Source organism: Cherax quadricarinatus, chromosome 38, assembly GCF_038502225.1.
Source record: "Cherax quadricarinatus isolate ZL_2023a chromosome 38, ASM3850222v1, whole genome shotgun sequence".
Classification (NCBI taxonomy): Eukaryota; Metazoa; Arthropoda; class Malacostraca; order Decapoda; family Parastacidae; genus Cherax; species Cherax quadricarinatus.
In genome coordinates, this window is record NC_091329.1 from 22404942 (window position 1) to 22417827 (window position 12886).

General features: G+C 48.4%; 1 protein-coding gene across 7 annotated transcripts in view; it reads left to right on the plus strand.

The window, feature by feature from the left end:
• LOC128693051 (PTB domain-containing engulfment adapter protein 1) overlaps positions 1-12886 on the plus strand; it is a 325835-nt gene that overhangs the window by 183205 nt on the left and 129744 nt on the right. The window lies entirely within an intron of this gene.

A 12886-nucleotide genomic window follows, 5' to 3' on the forward strand; every position in this document is an offset into this window, starting at 1 on the left:
CGGTAAGCATTACCTTCACAAACCTCACTAAAGAATACTTGGGAACATTGTACACAAGGCGTGAGAGAGCCATCATGGAACCTGCAACTCCGACAAGCAGCTGGTCCACACCTCAGAAAACAAGATGCAGACACTACAGAGGTCTTCAACAGCTCTGATTTGAGGAACTATGAGCAGACACTTCAAGAATTCAACCTGACTATTTTGGAAGAGAGGATGACCAGGAGGAGATGTGATCAAAACATGTAAATTACTGGAGGTTTCCACGGGGCGGGCAGGCAGGCAAGCAAGCAGGCAGGGACACACTTAAACGAGAGGCACAGCTGCAAGAGGGCAAAGGTGGAAGCTAAGAATATAACTGAGTCACAGAGATGTCAGGAAATATTTCTTCAGTATTTGCACTGTGAAAACACAGACGCGCTCGCGCGCGCACACGCACGCACACACACACACACACACACACACACACACACACACACACACACACACACACACACACACACACACACACACACACACACACACACACAAAAGCCAAGTCACTATTGACTAGTGTCTTTGACAACTGGTAAGTAAAACCAACACACGCATATTGGACAACCAATATATGCTCAGCAGGTCAGGAGGGAGGACGTAGAAATCTTGAATAACGTTGAGGAAATATATATGGAAAGAAGAAGCGTTTTCCAGTGGACAGTGAAAAACATGACCTTTAATGGTGATAAGTTCTAGTTACTTAGATATGGAAAGAATGAATAACTCAAAAGGGACACTGTACAAAACTCAAGAGGACCATCAGACAAAATGAAAGAAACCCGTGAAAAACCTGGGAGAAATTGTCTGCTGACCTTTCTTTCAAAGAACACACTAAGACCATTCAAAACAAGGGAGATAGTGCCAATAGTGACACTATTCAAATCGTTTGTGCTCTCTCGTTTGGAATATTGTTTATTTTTGACGGTCCCGTTCATGGTAGGAGAGATATCAGAGCTGGAACATATAGAGATCATTTAGAGCTAGTATAGCATTTAAATTACTGGGAACGCCCTAAAATCTTAAATATGGACTCAGTGGAAAGGAGAAGAGAGAGATACATGACAATATACATATACAGGTGGAAGGTACTTGAGGGCCTTGTCCCAAATCTCCGCACTGCCATAACAACACACTGAAGTGAGAGATGTGGAAGGAAGTGCTAGTTGACCAGGCAAGCAACTGATGATGCCCCAAGGTCGGGCTTCTGGAGTGAAAAAAACTCCCAATTCATCAGAGATATATCAAAGGCAACCTTGAAGGAAGAGAACTCAAGAGGAAAATATGAAGGAAGGAGTAATACAGAAAAATGAAGATTTGATGAGAGAAATGGTCACTGAAAGTGAGAGAAGTAAAAAATTTGCTTTTATAAGGTTGGGGCATTTATACAGGGAAAGACGAAACTATTGGAGGTTGTAATCATATTGGTAAATTACCCACAATATGTTAGGTAAAAGGACACAAGTACAACTAATGTGACATTTTATTGTGGCAACGTTTCACTCTCCAAGAGCTGTCAAGCTGTGACACAGAGGGTATATATAGGTATAGAGTGCTGCTGCTGCTACTACTACTACTATTACTACTACTACTACTACTACTACTACTACTACTACTACTACTACTACTGCTACCACCACCACCATGACCACCACAAATACTGCTGCTGCTACTACTACTACTACTACTACTACTACTACTACTACTACTACTACTACTACTACTACTACTACTACTACCACCACCATGACCACCACAAATACTGCTGCTACTACTACTACTACTACTACTACTACTACTACTACTACCACCACTACCGCCATCACCACCACAAATACTGCTGCTGCTACTACTACTACTACTACTACTACTACTACTACTACTACTACTACTACTACTACTACTACTACTACTACTACTACCACCACCACCACCACCGCCGCCATCACCACCACAAATACTGCTACTACTACCACCTACATCGATTATATTATGCTTTGCACCTCTGTACCTATATATACCCTCTGTGTCCATGTTTTTAACGGCTTGACAAAGCTCCTGGAGAGCAAGACGTTGCCACAATATAATGTCACATTAGTTGCACTTGTCCTTTTACCTAACATTGCAGACTTGTGTTCACAAGGACAAAAACAAGAAATATAATAACGAGAAGTAAATCTGAGGGCAACTTGCAACTTCAACACAGTCTGTGTCAATGAAAATCGGATGGAGAGGAAATGAAAGGCAGAAAGTCATGAGTAAAAAGAAGTAGCAGAGGAATGGAACACGGAACAGAATATCTATCAAAAAAACAAAAAGGATGGATCAAAGGGGAGGAAACAGTAATGGAAATGACCATAGACTACAGCCTTCTTGTCCAGGCTCTCCAGAAGCAAATTAACAAAACAGAATGCCCAGAACACTGTGAAAGATAGAACAATCAGAGTGTGGTCGTGGACTGTGGGAGACACCAACAAATGTGAGGTTATGAGAGAGAGTAGCAGAGGAAACACCTAATAATGTAACTGTTGCTAAGACGAAATTCTCGGGAATAATAAATGTGATAATCACAGGGGACTTCCAAACAGTAAGAAAAGAACGGGAAAATGAAGGAGTAGCAACAACTTTGATAGTCAGAAACCACTAAAGTTTTGAGAAATTGAGAAATTTGGAAAAAAAAAGGATTTCAGGGATTATATAGCACAGTCCGACAAATTTCTTGCTTTAACATGGAGGTATTCCAGTGTGTAAGTTTGAGACCAGTCCTTCCAGGTTTTTCCAGGTGTATATTATCATGTATCTTTCACACCTGTGTTCCAAGGAATACAGTTGAAGGGACTTCAGGTGTTATCAGTAGTTTAGATATTTCATTGAGTGTATTCGGGCAGTTAAAGTTCTCTGTACGCTTTGTAGCTAAGCAACCTAGCCTACCTTGAAGGAAGATGTTAGCATACAGTAGTATTGCAACCTGGAGAGAACAAGTGACGTGAGTATCATCATTGACTCAGCAGTTCTTGTCTTGAGAGTTCAGGTTATCCAGCCTATCATTTTTCTTAAATTAGCAATAACAACATTGTTGTGATACCTGAATGTAAAATCCTGTGGCATCACTACTCCCATAAATAACAATAAAGGCACAATACCGTGACTGGAACGATACACAGATAACCCGCACATTGAAGAGAGGAGCTTACAACGACGTTTTGGACCATTTACTAAGTCACAATGTGACTGTAAATGGTCCAAGTCAGACCGAAACGTCGTCGTAAGCTCCTCTCTTCTATGTGCGGGTTATTTGTGTATCACTACTCCCAAGTCTCACATATAGCAATTTAAGATTGTCCTGTACACCGTTTCAGTCGTTTATTTCTTCCATTCTTCCATAGCAGAGCAACTGAAACTTGTCCTCAGTGAACATCATATTGTCTAAATCATTACCGGAAGACTTGACTTCTATCCTTTTGAAGATTCGCTGTGTCTTCGACAAGCGCCATTTTCATTGATATTCTGGTGACATCAATAAGGAATGTTTCGGTGCAAAGATGTATGTCCTTGTCTATGATGAATATAAGAATGAGAAACGGAAGTGGGGTGAGTACTGTGCCTTGAGGAACAGTGGCAGTCTCTCCTCTCTACTTACCACTACTTTCTGGCTTCTGTTTGTTAAGAAGTTAAAAATCCATGTTCTCACTGTACCAGGTTATTCCTCTTGCACGTATTTTGTGTGCTGTCTCACAGGGTCACACTCGTTGAAGGTTCTTGCTGCATCATTGTACACTGCTTCAGTATTTAGTTTGTCTTCCAGTGGTTTTATTAGGAAAAAGAGGGGGGGGGGTTAAGTTTGGGGAGGGGGCTGTGTCGGTGGAGGGGGGGGTGTTGTCACGTAATGTTCAGCAACCAGGTGCTGCTTTCACTCTCGTCTGGCACCCAAACCCCCACCCCCAACATCCCCCTCCCCCCTTGCTCATCCACAATCATCCCCCCCACTCCATTATTTGTTTGTTATAATGATATAATAAGACGGAGGGAAAGAGGGACTATGATGGTAGTGAGGGTGAGTCACTACCACCACTGCCACAACTATTATCGCCACTTCTACCACCACTTCCACAACTGTTACTACCACCACTACTTCCACCACTACCACAACTACTACCACCACTGCTGCCACTACCACCACTGCTACCACCACTAATGCCACTACCACCATTGCGACCACTACCACAACCACTGCTACTATTACCACTATCTCCACCACCATCACCATTCCTTTCACCACCAATACCACCTCCACTACCACAATCACCAGTACCACCACCACTACTACTACTACCTTTACTACAACCACCGCCACCACCACTACTGCCACCACCACTACAACCACTACCACCACTACCACCATTACCACCACCACCATAACTATCACCACTAGCACCGTGCCCACCACCATTACAACCACCACTACCACCACCACCACGCCCAGCACCATTACGGCCACCATTACCACCACCACGCCCACCACCATTACGACTACCATTACCACCACCACCACACCTAGCACCATTACGGCCACCATTACCATCACCATTCCCGTCACCATTACGACCACCACCACCATTACTACCATCACTACCACCATGCCCACCACAACTACCATCATGCCCACTACCATTACCACCACAACCATTACTACTACCACTACCACCATTACCACCCCCTCCCTCCTCTTCTACCCATCATGTGTTCAACCATCATTCTCTGTCCTCCTCCTCCTCTCTACTTTATTCTTCTCTTCCTACTTATTTTCTTTCTTGCTGTGAAGAAGGAAAAGTGTTTTAGTGAAGAGTTCTTGATCCAAGGCGCTCTAAGTGACTCATTACTTTGTGCTCATCTTGAAGCCTCCAGTATTACTTTGTGCTCATCTTGAAGCCTCCAGTATTACTTTGTGCTCATCTTGAAGCCTCCAGTATTACTTTGTGCTCATCTTGAAGCCTCCAGTATTACTTTGTGCTCATCTTGAAGCCTCCAGTATTACTTTGTGCTCATCTTGAAGCCTCCAGTATTACTTTGTGCTCATCTTGAAGCCTCCAGTATTACTTTGTGCTCATCTTGAAGCCTCCAGTATTACTTTGTGCTCATCTTGAAGCCTCCAGTATTACTTTGTGCTCATCTTGAAGCCTCCAGGATGTGTTTACATGCCAGGGATACTTACCTGACACTTGGTGGCTAAAGCTCTCACTTTACACGGCGAGAGTCCGGGTTCGATTCCCAGCGAGGGTAGAAACATTGGGCATGTTTCTTTACACCGGTTGTCTATGTTCACCATCAGTAAAATGGGTACCTGGGTGTTAGTGGACTGGTGTGGGTCGCATCCTGGGACAAAACTGACCTAATTTACCCGAAATGCTTTGAATAACAAGCGGCTTTCTATGTAGTAGTATGTCATTGATGTCAGCTATAGTCTGTATACCTTGTACATGTGCTTGTAGAAATAAAGATTATTATTATTATTATTATTATTATTATTATTATTATTATTATTATTATTATTGTAATGTACAATAAGACTTATGTCTTTCAGTTTCCTCTATCTCGCTGTAATAATAATTGTTGTAATGTGACTGAAAATTGATGGTAATAGTTGGCAACTGTTGATAAGTTGAGCATTTTGTTATGTTCCAGGTTGTAAGTAACTACCTGGTTCAAGGAGAATGGATGTCTTAGCAATTGAGGTTCCTCTTTCTCGTCCTCCCCCCTCTTCCTCATCGTTCTCTGACTCTTACTTTCTCATCCTATTATTCCTCCCCATCTTCCTTGTCTTCTTGCTGATCTTTCTCCACATTTGTTCTTTTTCATCCCGAGTCTCTCCTTGTCTTTTCGTGGCATTCTTAACCATCTAGACGTCATTAAACTGCTCTCACAATTTAATGACCTTATGTATGACCTGTCTTTCTGTGAGCCTGGCCATATGGTGCTCGTTTGTCTTATAAGGAGGTGTATCGCCTTAGTCATGTGTAAATGAGACATTTGTCTGTTCTTTAAGAATTTATTCTCATTCTTGTGTACCTGTGAAACCTTGTATTGAAAGGATCCTCCGTTACCCGTTGATTACAGTGTCCAGTGCTCTCTTATAGTCCAAGAATATACACTCAGACCATCCTTGTCTTGCTTTATTTCCGTTATTCTGTCGTAGAACCTGAGTAGGTTAGTGAAGAAAGACTTGCCTCCCCGAGATCCGTCCTGGTTCTGTGTTAAAAAAATTACAAGTCTCTAGATGTTCATCCACTATTCTTGATTGTCTCTTCCAGTACTTTGACCAGTATACATGTCAGTGATATCAGCTTACAATTCGGTTTGTCTTGTCTGTCATTCTACTTGTATACTGGGATCACGTTTCTAGTTTTCCAGCTGTCTGGTAATTTTTATGTCTCTAGGAACATGTAGATTATTGTGTAGGTTTGCACAGTTCTTCTGCTTCTCCTGTCAGTATTTATGGTGATATTCTATCAGGTCGTATGACTTTTTATGTGACACTCTTCATAGATTCATTACTTCCTTCATTGATACACGAATGCTTTCTAATATTCTATATGCTGATTAGCGTATTCAACCTTGTCTTGTGGCACCATCTTGTTTCCCCGGTGAATATCTCCTTACATCTGTCTAACTCTTCGCAAACTTCTCTAACGTTTTCTATGAGCTCATCTCTCTTTTTTTTTTTACACAGGGTTTGACAAGGTTAAGGATTCCTAACTTTATTGGCAAGCTAAGAGCTGTTACCTACATCAGCTCATTTGAAAGCATTTTTTGTTATGAGACATACAAGTAGGAAACAGGATGAAGTTGGAGCCATCTGTGGGCCAGCATTTTCATTTGATCAACTGACTTTATCTCGTTGACATCATTATCCTGTACGAATGTGTTCCATACTCGAGTCATCCTGGGTATGTATGATCTCTCTCCCTCCCACTTTCCCTCTCTCTACTGCCTTCCCTCTCTCCCTCCCACTTTCCCTCTCTCTACTGCCTTCCCTCTCTCCCTCCCACTTTCCCTCTCTCTACTGCCTTCCCTTTCTCCCTCCCACTTTCCCTCTACTGCCTTCCCTCTCTCCCACTTTCCCTCTCTCTACTGCCTTCCCTCTCTCCCTCCCACTTTCCCTCTCTCTACTGCCTTCCCTTTCTCCCTCCCACTTTCCCTCTACTGCCTTCCCTCTCTCCCTCCCACTTTCCCTCTCTCTACTGCCTTCCCTCTCTCCCTCCCACTTTCCCTCTCTCTACTGCCTTCCCTCTCTCCCTCCTACTTTCCCTCTCTCTACTGCCTTCCCTCTCTCCCTCCCACTTTCCCTCTCTCTACTGCCTTCCCTCTCTCCCTCCCACTTTCCCTCTCTCTACTGCCTTCCCTTTCTCCCTCCCACTTTCCCTCTCTCTACTGCCTTCCCTCTCTCCCTCCCACTTTCCCTCTCTCTACTGCCTTCCCTCTCTCCCTCCCACTTTCCCTCTCTCTACTGCCTTCCCTTTCTCCCTCCCACTTTCCCTCTCTCTACTGCCTTCCCTTTCTCCCTCCCACTTTCCCTCTCTCTACTGCCTTCCCTTTCTCCCTCCAACTTTCCCTCTCTCTACTGCCTTCCCTCTCTCCCTCCCACTTTCCCTCTCTCTACTGCCTTCCCTTTCTCCCTCCCACTTTCTCTCTACTGCCTTCCCTTTCTCCCTCCCACTTTCCCTCTCTCTACTGCCTTCCCTTTCTCCCTCCCACTTTCCCTCTCTCTACTGCCTTCCCTCTCTCTACTGCCTTCCCTCTCTCCCTCCCACTTTCCCCCTCTCTGCTGCCTTCCCTTTCTCTCTCCCACTTTCCCTCTCTCTACTGCCTTCCCTCTCTCCCTCCCACTTTCCCTCTCTCTACTGCCTTCCCTCTCTCCCTCCCACTTTCCCTCTCTCTACTGCCTTCCCTCTCTCCCTCCCCCTTTCCCTCTCTCTACTGCCTTCCCTCTCTCCCTCCCACTTTCCCTCTCTCTACTGCCTTCCCTCTCTCCCTCCCCCTTTCCCTCTCTCTACTGCCTTCCCTCTCTCCCTCCTCCTTTCCCTCTCTCTACTGCCTTCCCTCTCTCCCTCCCACTTTCTCTCTCTACTGCCTTCCCTCTCTCCCTCCCACTTTCCCTCTCTCTACTGCCTTCCCTCTCTCCCTCCCACTTTCCCTCTCTCTACTGCCTTCCCTCTCTCCCTCCCACTTTCCCCCTCTCTACTGCCTTCCCTCTCTCCCTCCCACTTTCCCCCTCTCTACTGCCTTCCCTCTCTCCCTCCCACTTTCCCCCTCTCTACTGCCTTCCCCCTCTCTACTGCTTTCCCTCTCTTCCTCCCACTTTCCCCCTCTATACTGCCTTCCCTCTCTCCCTCCCACTTTCCCTCTCTCTACTGCCTTCCCTCTCTCCCTCCCACTTTCCCCCTCTCTGCTGCCTTCCCTCTCTCCCTCCCACTTTCCCTCTCTTTCTACTGCCTTCCCTCTCTCCCTCCTACTTTCCCTCTCTCTACTGCCTTCCCTCTCTCCCTCCCACTTTCCCTCTCTCTACTGCCTTCCCTCTCTCCCTCCCACTTTCTCTCTACTGCCTTCCCTCTCTCCCTCCCACTTTCCCTCTCTACTGCCTTCCCTCTCTCCCTCCCACTTTCCCTCTCTCTACTGCCTTCCCTCTCTCCCTCCCACTTTCCCTCTCTCTACTGCCTTCCCTCTCTTCCTCCCACTTACTCTCTCTCTACTGCCTTCCCTCTCTCCCTCCCACTTTCCCCCTCTCTACTGCCTTCCCTCTCTCCCTCCCACTTTCCCTCTCTCTACTGCCTTCCCTCTCTACTGCTTTCCCTCTCTTCCTCCCACTTTCCCTCTCTCTACTGCCTTCCCTCTCTTCCTCCCACTTTCCCTCTCTCTACTGCCTTCCCTCTCTCCCTCCCACTTTCCCCCTCTCTGCTGCCTTCCCTCTCTCACTCCCACTTTCCCTCTCTCTACTGCCTTCCCTTTCTCCCTCCCACTTTCTCTCTACTGCCTTCCCTTTCTCCCTCCCACTTTCCCTCTCTCTACTGCCTTCCCTCTCTCCCTCCCACTTTCCCTCTCTCTACTGCCTTCCCTCTCTCCCACTTTCCCTGTCTCTACTGCCTTCCCTCTCTCCCTCCCACTTTCCCCCTCTCTGCTGCCTTCCCTTTCTCTCTCCCACTTTCCCTCTCTCTACTGCCTTCCCTCTCTCCCTCCCACTTTCCCTCTCTCTACTGCCTTCCCTCTCTCCCTCCCACTTTCCCTCTCTCTACTGCCTTCCCTCTCTCCCTCCCCCTTTCCCTCTCTCTACTGCCTTCCCTCTCTCCCTCCCACTTTCCCTCTCTCTACTGCCTTCCCTCTCTCCCTCCCCCTTTCCCTCTCTCTACTGCCTTCCCTCTCTCCCTCCTCCTTTCCCTCTCTCTACTGCCTTCCCTCTCTCCCTCCCACTTTCCCTCTCTACTGCCTTCCCTCTCTCCCTCCCATTTTCCCTCTCTCTACTGCCTTCCCTCTCTCCCTCCCACTTTCCCTCTCTCTACTGCCTTCCCTCTCTCCCTCCCACTTTCCCCCTCTCTACTGCCTTCCCTCTCTCCCTCCCACTTTCCCCCTCTCTACTGCCTTCCCTCTCTCTACTGCTTTCCCTCTCTTCCTCCCACTTTCCCTCTCTATACTGCCTTCCCTCTCTCCCTCCCACTTTCCCTCTCTCTACTGCCTTCCCTCTCTCCCTCCCACTTTCCCCCTCTCTGCTGCCTTCCCTCTCTCCCTCCCACTTTCCCTCTCTCTACTGCCTTCCCTCTCTCCCTCCTACTTTCCCTCTCTCTACTGCCTTCCCTCTCTCCCTCCCACTTTCCCTCTCTCTACTGCCTTCCCTCTCTCCCTCCCACTTTCTCTCTACTGCCTTCCCTCTCTCCCTCCCACTTTCCCTCTCTACTGCCTTCCCTCTCTCCCTCCCACTTTCCCTCTCTCTACTGCCTTCCCTCTCTCCCTCCCACTTTCCCTCTCTCTACTGCCTTCCCTCTCTCCCTCCCACTTTCCCTCTCTCTACTGCCTTCCCTCTCTCCCTCCTACTTTCCCCCTCTCTACTGCCTTCCCTCTCTCCCTCCCACTTTCCCCCTCTCTACTGCCTTCCCTCTCTACTGCTTTCCCTCTCTTCCTCCCACTTTCCCTCTCTCTACTGCCTTCCCTCTCTTCCTCCCACTTTCCCTCTCTCTACTGTCTTCCCTCTCTCCCTCCCACTTTCCCTCTCTCTGCTGCCTTCCCTCTCTCACTCCCACTTTCCCTCTCTCTACTGCCTTCCCTCTCTCCCTCCCACTTTCCCTCTCTCTACTGCATTCCCTCTCTCTACTACCTTCCCTCTCTCCTTCCCACTTTCCCTCTCTCTACTGCCTTCCCTCTCTCCCTCCCACTTTCCCTCTACTGCCTTCCCTCTCTCCCTCCCACTTTCCCTCTCTCTACTGCCTTCCCTCTCTCCCTCCCACTTTCCCTCTCTCCCTCCCACTTTCTTTCTCTCTACTGCCTTCCCTCTCTCCCACTTTCCCTCTCTCTACTGTCTTCCCTCTCTTCCTCCCACTTTCCCTCTCTCTACTGCCTTCCCTCTCTCCCTCCCCCTTTCCCTCTCTCTGCTGCCTTCCCTCTCTCCCTCCCCCTTTCCCTCTCTACTGCCTTCCCTCTCTCTACAGCCTTCCCTCTCTCCCTCCCACTTTCCCTCTCTCTACTGCCTTCCCTCTCTCCCTCCCACTTTCCCTCTCTCTACTGCATTCCCTCTCTCTACTACCTTCCCTCTCTCCTTCCCACTTTCCCTCTCTCTACTGCCTTCCCTCTCTCCCTCCCACTTTCCCTCTTCTGCCTTCCCTCTCTCCCTCCCACTTTCCCTCTCTCTACTGCCTTCCCTCTCTCCCTCCCACTTTCCCTCTCTCCCTCCCACTTTCTTTCTCTCTACTGCCTTCCCTCTCCCACTTTCCCTCTCTCTACTGTCTTCCCTCTCTTCCTCCCACTTTCCCTCTCTCTACTGCCTTCCCTCTCTCCCTCCCCGTTTCCCTCTCTCTGCTGCCTTCCCTCTCTCTACTGCCTTCCCTCTCTCCCTCCCACTTTCCCTCTCTCTACTGCCTTCCCTCTCTCCCTCCCCCTTTCCCTCTCTACTGCCTTCCCTCTCTCTACAGCCTTCCCTCTCTCCCTCCCACTTTCCCTCTCTCTACTGCCTTCCCTCTCTCCCTCCCACTTTCCCCCTCTCTACTGCCTTCCCTCTCTCCCTCCCACTTTCCCCCTCTCTGCTGCCTTCCCTCTCTCCCTCCCACTTTCCCTCTCTCTACTGCCTTCCCTCTCTTCCTCCCACTTTCCCTCTCTCTACTGCCTTCCCTCTCTCCCTCCCACTTTCCTTCTCTCCCTCCCACTTTCTTTCTCTCTACTGCCTTCCCTCTCTCCCACTTTCCCTCTCTCTACTGTCTTCCCTCTCTTTCTCCCACTTTCCCTCTCTCTACTGCCTTCCCTCTCTCCCTCCCCCTTTCCCTCTCTCTGCTGCCTTCCCTCTCTCTACTGCCTTCCCTCTCTCCCTCCCACTTTCCCTCTCTCTACTGCCTTCCCTCTCTCCCTCCCCCTTTCCCTCTCTACTGCCTTCCCTCTCTCTACAGCCTTCCCTCTCTCCCTCCCACTTTCCCTCTCTCTACTGCCTTCCCTCTCTCCCTCCCCCTTTCCCTATCTCTGCTGCCTCCCCTCTCTCTACTGCCTTCCCTCTCTCCCTCCCACTTTCCCTCTCTCTACTGCCTTCCCTCTCTCCCTCCCCCTTTCCCTCTCTACTGCCTTCCCTCTTTCTACAGCCTTCCCTCTCTCCCTCCCACTTTCCCTCTCTCTACTGCCTTCCCTCTCTCCCTCCCACTTTCCCCCTCTCTACTGCCTTCCCTCTCTCCCTCCCACTTTCCCCCTCTCTGCTGCCTTCCCTCTCTCCCTCCCACTTTCCCTCTCTCTACTGCCTTCCCTCTCTTCCTCCCACTTTCCCTCTCTCTACTGCCTTCCCTCTCTTCCTCCCACTTTCCCCCTCTCTACTGCCTTCCCTCTCTCCCTCCCACTTTCCCCCTCTCTACTGCCTTCCCTCTCTCCCTCCCACTTTCCCTCTCTCTACTGCCTTCCCTCTCTTCCTCCCACTTTCCCCCTCTCTACTGCCTTCCCTCTCTCCCTCCCACTTTCCCTCTCTCTACTGCCTTCCCTCTCTTCCTCCCACTTTCCCCCTCTCTACTGTCTTCCCTCTCTCCCTCTTCAGTCTTTAGTTATCTTCCTCCTCGTGTGTCTGTGTAGTAGTTTCGGCTGTGATTGGGCTCTTGCTGTTATGTTACTTTCAAACTAACGTTCAGCTTCTCTTATTGCCCTTGCTTATTCATTCCCCGGTATTCTGCTTGTCTCCCTATTCTCTACCGTCATCTGTGTTCTGTACTTTTTCCTGTTCGTTTGCACCTTTCTTTGGCTTCTCTGCAGCCTGGATTAAACCAAGGTCTCTGTATCTTGACTTCTCACACCTCCTGTTAAGTACGAACCTTGTTATCTCCAGGTATTTTCTGGCGGGGTCCTCCCTCATCTCCTGGGTCGTTTGTCCAGTCATTTCCTTCCCGCTGGATTCCCTCTCTCAGCTTGCTTCTCATTTTTAGCGTTGAAATCTGTCGGTCTGAGCTGACATATTGAGTAGCGGAGGAGAACAAGTGATAGGATAACTTACTCAAGAGTGTGTAGTGAAGAAGATATCAAGAGGAGAGTAGGATAATAAACAAGGACTTCTACAGTATACATACATAAGTGCACAACCCTCAATGAGAGAGGAAACGTATGACTACCCTTCTGTCTTGGACCACTAATA